The following is a 7,237-nucleotide window of genomic DNA, read 5'->3' as shown; positions in this document are numbered from 1 at the left end:
TTTTTTTTTTTTTTTTTTTTTTGCTCGTGGTTTCAGTTGATGTGTCCTTACAGCCCCCAGTTCCACATATAGAGTCCAAAACCCCAAAGCAATCACCGGCTGAAACTGCCTGCCGTTCAGGACAACCTCGATGCAAGCAGTCTGATAAATCTTGGCCAAAGTGTGGAAAGGCAGTTCCCTTATAACCCAGCGGCTCTGAACTGTTTCAGGCTTCTTCAAACGTGGGTCAACCCAAGGTTTCTGGATAATTATGAATCCCGGAAACTTGCCAGCGACTTCCCATCTGACCGGGAACGATGAAGACCGTTCTGATTGCTTCCCCCGTTGCATTCTGGGAAATGGTTATGGCCCGGGTGAAGAGATCATCAAAGACATCTCTAAACAAAATCCCTCCCACCAAGAAGATGTCAGGGATCGGACGTGTCCGAGAAAGCACCTTATAGCCCAACCTGGGCTAATACTCCCGTTTCTAGCCTGTGTTTTGAATAGGTCGAACCGAAGTACCCAGAACGGTAGGAAAGTTCAGAACAAGATGCAAATGTTATGGGTTCAAACTAGTGGCCCCCTCAGCCTCCCAAAATTATTGCTGTCTTGGTGACTTTAGGACTTGAAGTACTCAGGACCCCTGAGCAAAGCCCTTGCATCCACCCCATTGCTTCCCCCTTCTCTCTTTGTCTCCCTCTTTCAGAGGAGAAAAATCTCTGAGGTCTCCTTCAGCTGTCGAACATGAGGAAGAGGGCACATCCAGCCAAGCGCTTCCCATATTACAACACGAGGACAGGAAGAAACCAGAGATGCTCTTTGTGGACATGTGGCCGCACTGAAATGATGCGTTGAGCAATCAAGCCAGTTTGAAACCCTCCTGTTTCTAGAAATAAAAAGTGACTGTTTGCTTTATAACGCACATTTCCATGGGGGCTGCGAGAGGCCAAACCAAACGCGAGAGGTTGGGAGGAAGCAGATGGAGCTGGTTTATGTCGTACCCCTGAGCAGTTCAACTGTGAGCCTGGGTTGGGCTAGTTAATTAAAAAAGAGACTGGCTAGACAGCTTTCTGTAAAGGGTATGTTATATGGTGGTGCTGGTCTATGCAGTTGTACAACTTCCTGGATATGGATAGTCAAGTTGGGTTCGTACCCAACACCCTCCGTCATTAGAGACCTCCCCTGGCTGAGCTTTTCTTCTCAAGAAGAACCAGATGCCAGCAGGGGTGGATCCGGGGGGCTGCAGTTGCACCCCTCCTTTGATTCCTGCACCACTCAAATGTTAAAACCAGCTGCACGAGACGGGCAACAGCATTTCTATTCGGGCAGTGCGGAGACAGCCCGTCGAGTTCATGGCTCACCGTCATCTCCCCAATTCCTGCTAATCTGTCTCCACTCCACGGGTGTTAACGCTCCTTTCTCCTTGCCGGCGCTCTTGATGTTCCACTAGTCAAACAATCCTTCCTTTGAAAAGGTTTGCTTTCTGTTAACCCTTCCTGGTAATGTGCCTCTTCTATTTCACACTGTTTTTAGCTCTAGCTAAAAAACCTGAATTTAAGCATGGTAGCATTAACTCAGGTGTTCATGTAGCTGTGACTGACAGTGCAATATTGGAGGCACTGTCAAGCTGCTCGAGAAGGCTAGACTTTGTTTTATGAATCTGAATTAAGAGAGGTACACTTAACTGTGATGGCTACGGGACTAATGACACAATGTCTTTTGACTATTTTGGCTATTTTTGCATACTTTCTTTTGGGTTTTTTTAACTTACTATATAATCTAGCAAATCAGTGCCCATTCCAATAGTTATATTTGTTTTTGCTGTGATCTTAAAGTGAATAATATAGGGCTAGTATATTTAATGTAGTAAAGCATCTAGTTTCTCTTTAACTGGATACAAAAGTTGTGCTGTGTTATACGTGATGATGCACCACAGCATCTGCACCCTGCTTTTCTAAATCCTACCTCCACCCGTGGATGCCAAGATTGGAGACACCCCAAATCTTGTGGGGGTATGGATCAGCCTGCTTGATCCTATCACCTGCAGATGTCTAGTTTCTCCCCCATTTGGAGGGGAGCCCATTCCCATTCCTCATTCAGATGATCTATCCAAGTGTATGTCATCATGCAGCATGTAGGAAAAACACCACTTTAAATGCTTGCAACAATGCCAAAAGCTGACAAGAGCAGAACACATGCTCCATTTTGACCCAAAATGAAGGAAAAGCCATTGGAAAGTATATCATACCATTCCATAGCACTAAAATATCCTAACTTATAAACCAGGCTCTTTTTCTGGGAAAGCAAATTTATCAGCCAAAGTCACTTTGGTCCTCTGGCTATTAAATATAATAAAGCTGGCTTTAGACCTTACACCTGCTCTAAGCCAGTGAGGATGGTGGCTGTAGTTTCAGACTCTCTCTGCGTTCCCAGAAATCAAAAAGCATCACCCTGCTTCCTACTATGCACAGTATTTTATTATGAGGCCCTCCAAGAAAAGGTTATTAGGCATCTCCACCCTGCTAGCAGGATGAATTAGCAAATGCCATCACCCAGCCCTTGGGGAGACTCAGCCTCTGCAGGGAGAGGTGGGTGGAAACGTTCCTGGTTGCTCTGGCATTTCACCACCCAGCAGCCCCAGCTACGATGGCTGGCACTGGGCGGCCAAAGCCCATGGCATGCCAACTGCTTTAGAAAAGCAAACATGGGCTGATCTCTGCCTGGAAAGCACATATTTGTAAACTTATACAAACTGATAAACTGCATGTTATATCGACACTGCAGATAAAGAATCATGCCACTTAAAGTATATGGCCCGCACTTTGGATGCCAGACAGAGAACGCGATAGACTTGCAATATCCTCGGTAGGGGAGTGGGTAGTGGGTAACGGGGCCCTTCTTGGCCAGTGAGGGTGGTGTTGGTGGGAAGGGCTAACTAAAGGCAAGGCACCAAAATGTCATTTCATTCGGACCCAAGAGAACAGGAACCAACGAAAGTGTCTGAACAACCCCCTGCAGCCCAAAACCACCAAGTTTCATGCAGCTGCACCAAGTAGGGTTTTCGTACTCAAGTGAAAGCTGCTTAAGGTACAGAGCATGGACACAGGTGGCTCTCACATTTACACCACATATGTGGCAAGTGGCTGAACTTCAGAGCACCTTGCTTTACCCACCTGGGGAACGGGAATAATTCTGAACGCCCTCGCAATGAGGGGGTTGAGGCTCCAAAAATGTCAGTGATTCATGGAGAGATCCCCAAAGGGCAAGCACTAAGAGACACCAACGTACTCTGGTGCAGGTTGTAGCTACGTTGGTCTAACGACACAGGCAGACAAAATTCTTTGCATAAATCTGATGTCTTTTATTAGACCAGCTCAATCTTGAGCTGGTCTAATAAAAGATATCAGAACCTTACTTATCAATGTACTTTGGCATTTCTAGCCTCGCCTGGTAGGTAAACAGTGACACCAGCCTGAGATGCCAAATAACCTGGCTCTGCCACCGACCTCCTCTCTGTCCCTCACTTTCTTCTTCAAAATACCTAATTCCTTAGTAAACCATTTTTTTGCAGGACTATGGCTATAGCAAACTCATGGCTGTTATTTATCAGGCCCCCTAAAGCTCAGGCTAAATCCTCCACGCAGGTGATGGAGCCTAATGCCGCTAACGTTAATTGACATCAGCTGAGGATGGGGCCCCTTGTTTTTAAGCCAGTGGAAATGGCATTAATGCTGATTTCTGTGCAGGAGGCTTTCACATAACAATTCCTTCACTCCAGAGCCAAATATTAAAGGAGAATGAATAGCTGTGCAGTCAGGAAGCCTTAGCCAGGAGCTCCCTGGGGAGTTATGAGAGTTAGAGAGACTTTTTAAAGAAAGGGATGCCCCTACCTAGGGCAGGGAGCTAGGCCAGATGACCTCCTGAGGTCATCCCTATTTGTCTCTGACCTTATAAATTATCCATAATGAACAGACTCCACATCCTGAGCAGAAGCTGAGCTCCCCCCACAGCCACGGTGACTACAGCAAGCGTGACAACGGCTCAGCCAGGGGCGTTCAGACCATCACCCCCCGCGTGGACCAAAAGCACTCCCTCCTCTAGCAGGATCCACTTGTCGCCTCTAGCTGTGGGGTTACACGCCACGTTATTTTGGGACCTCCTCTCTGCTCTGGGTCTGCATTTGGGAGGCCTGGCCCCGGCCTCGGGGATGCCAGGGCAATAGCAACACAGACCGTGCTTTCTGCCAGGTCAGAACGCAACCGTGCCCCGTCCCTCGGCTATATTCTTGAGCCATATTGCTGTGGAAACAGAAAGAGCCGTCAACACTTGCAGCAGGTGGCTCCAGTCCAACGCAGGGTGGTGGTTTCTGGGGAAGAGCTAGTTCCAAGACAGCTGTGAGAACCACAAGACGTGTTTGTGCCCCCGGCGTGTCATGGGCTTCACACACTGGCACACATTGTTCCGTGACCCACCAAAGCTAATTTTGTGCCGCCGTGTCGCCTGCCCACCTCCATGCTCTCAGGAAGGGCCAGGAGAGAAGAAGTGGGTCTTCTTTGGTTATTCACCCGTGCAGAAACCCACTTTTCTTTTGAGCAAGGAGCCCAGGATGGAGCAGGGTCTAACAGCTTGACTTCTTCACGTCTCGCAGGACTTGGTGGGAAAATAGCTTTCGGTGCCGGGGATTCGGCCCTTGGGATGCACCCTCCATTCAGACAGGGCCCTTAGAGAAGGGACAGAAGTAAAATGAGCCTTGCCCCCTTTCCCCCTCCAGGGCCCCGATTCAGAGTACGTGTTTCATCACACAAGAGCTGGAGAGCAGCCAGCAACATTTTGCAGGCAGCGGGTTTGAAACAAAAAAAAGGGAGCTTTTTTTTTTTTTTTGTATAACCAACACATCATAAATTTGCTGCCCCAAGCTGTTGCAGAGGCTGGGTGCAGGAACAAGCTCAGACTAATGTATGAAGAGCAGGTCCATCTGGGCTATGAATGTTACCGCAGACTCTGGACAGCCCCGTAGCCGGTGGCTGGGAGGGAAGGAAGTGCTGTACGCATGCCCGGTTTCTTATATTCACCGTCTAAAGCATCTATTATTTGCCACCATCATAGGCAGGGTCCTGGGCTGGATAAGCTTTGGTCTGACCCAGCGTGGCACTTACCGTGAGGTGTGCGTGCATGTGGACCGAACAAGCCCGATGCTGGCTCCTTTGCAGCAGGTTTGGGATTAAGGGGAGCACAGTCGAATGGGGCCATTACGGCAGAACAAGATAGTCGCGGGAAGCTGGACCTTGCTATAACCCTGCCATAAGCCAGATACAAGAAGGGCTAAATCTGCTGCAGGCACTGCTGAGACCGCGAGACATCCACCCAGCCGCCATCGCACTTTCAGATACCAGTAAAGTCTGCTGGACAGTCTGGGTGCCCCACCAAAGGTGCCTACACGATTCCACCCCCAAATGACTCCATCTCCTGTTGTCTAAGCATCTGCATCCTAAAGTAGGCATTGTCTTGCCTAATGCCGATCCACCTGCGGGGCCTAATCCTATGGGGATTTGGGAGCGCGTCAACCCAATCAAGGCTCACGCCAAAGACGACGAGGGATGCTGGCTGGTCCATTTTACCCTGCTCCCCACTCACCTGGGAGGGGACCTCTTGGATGGTCGCTCTAATGCGAAGTACAGACTTGACCCAGGGCTCTCGCATCGGGGAAGGGTGCCCAAATCACTGGGCAACTGGTTACTCTAGGGTGATTGCTGTAGATACTGGTTTCTATGGAATATTTACTGGGTCAAAGCAATCGTGGTGGGGAAACATATCTATAGGCAGGAGCTAGGGAACTGAGGTGGAAGCTGTTTCACAGGGGCTTGGACCAGGCTCCTCAGGTGCAAAGTCTTGGCCATAAAGGCAGGGAGTTAGGCACTGTTTTAGGAGGCAAGAGACCTGGTTCCAGCCTCCGCTGCTAACTTGGGCAGAACAGGGAGGGATTTGGGGGGCACAGGAAGTGAAAACAGGTTTCCCTCTGTTCCCGGGAAGCAACCTTGCCCCCAAGCTGTGGGTCAGGTCTCGCCTCACTCCTCTCACAGAGAACTGGAGCAAGGCCAGCCCTGTGTGGACACAACCGAGCATCTCATGCCGAAGCAGGCACCTGCACCCCGGGCATCTCCTTGATGTTTCCTATGGTCAGCACCCTCCTCAGCTGCCTGGCTTGGAGAGTCCCAGTCCTCAGGCCTAACTCTGCGCACTACATCGGGCCAACAATATTGCAACCTCTCCCCACTTCTGCCAATGTAGTCTGTGCACCGCAAGCCGTCTCTCACAGGGCTTCATGTTACATGGAAAGAGTGGGGGACATATCAGTCCTTACTTGGGACAGACTTACGAATTCCTCTGCCTGAATACTGGATATTTCGCCCTTGCAAAAAGCCGTGTTTCCTTTCACAGGCTGGAGCAGGGTCTAGCAGCTCAACTTGTGCACCTTAAAAATACATGTGCAAAACTCAACAGCTGGTTTTCCACAGTTTGATCCCTAAACTCAACTCCCTGTTAATGAATAAATCCCTGCTAATGAATAAATGACTTCCCAATACTGCAAAAGGACATTGCACCCAGGAATTAATTCTCCCAGGCACTGATCCTACTCTAAGGCTGAACTCAGCACGGTGGAAGATAAGGGCCCAGTGTCTCACAGGGTCAGATGGTGGGGATACACAGTGTCAGCTTAGCTGACCAAGGCAGAAGACGTCCTCCCATGAGTGACCCTGAAGAAATGCAACAGCGACATCCCCCTCTTTTGGAAGGGAAAAAGGATCCCCGCTCCACCCAACTCAAACCAAGTTCATTTTGCCGTTAAAAGAAAAACAGAGGTACAGAGATTTAAAAAATAGAGCACTTTAATTGTAAAAGGAAAAAAACAACCAAAAAACTTTTATAATCAGGCATAAAAATAAATATGCAGCCTAGTAGAAATTCACATGAGGGACTGCTTGGGGCTCTCAGCTGCAAAGCACGCACGTCAGACATTGCAGAAATCCACCTGGTCCATTTGCACAGAAAGCATGTTAGTCAGGATTTGCATATACCCACGCCCTGCCTACCATGGACCCACCTTGAATGGGGAGCACATGCACTCCTGAGGTTAAAGTCAACCTATTAACACTTTGCCACAAACTTTAAAACGAACATTATTTTGCATATCATATGTATATATAAAACTCTCTTTGGCTAGGAAAATTTAAAAAAAAAAAAAAAAAAAAAAAAA

General features: G+C 48.6%; 1 long non-coding RNA gene across 1 annotated transcript in view; it reads left to right on the top strand.

The window, feature by feature from the left end:
• Nucleotides 1-6,598: 6,598 nt before the first annotated feature.
• Nucleotides 6,599-7,237, top strand: part of LOC109289429 — a 1,293-nt gene continuing 654 nt past the window's right edge. Inside the window, exon 1 of the long non-coding RNA XR_002095361.1 lies at nt 6,599-6,842. This is a non-coding gene — a long non-coding RNA (uncharacterized LOC109289429). The remainder of the gene's footprint in view (nt 6,843-7,237) is intronic.

Source organism: Gavialis gangeticus, unplaced genomic scaffold (genome assembly GCF_001723915.1).
Source record: "Gavialis gangeticus isolate Ggan-Ray unplaced genomic scaffold, GavGan_comp1, whole genome shotgun sequence".
Taxonomy (NCBI): Eukaryota; Metazoa; Chordata; order Crocodylia; family Gavialidae; genus Gavialis; species Gavialis gangeticus.
This window is presented reverse-complemented; position numbering and strand designations above follow the sequence as displayed.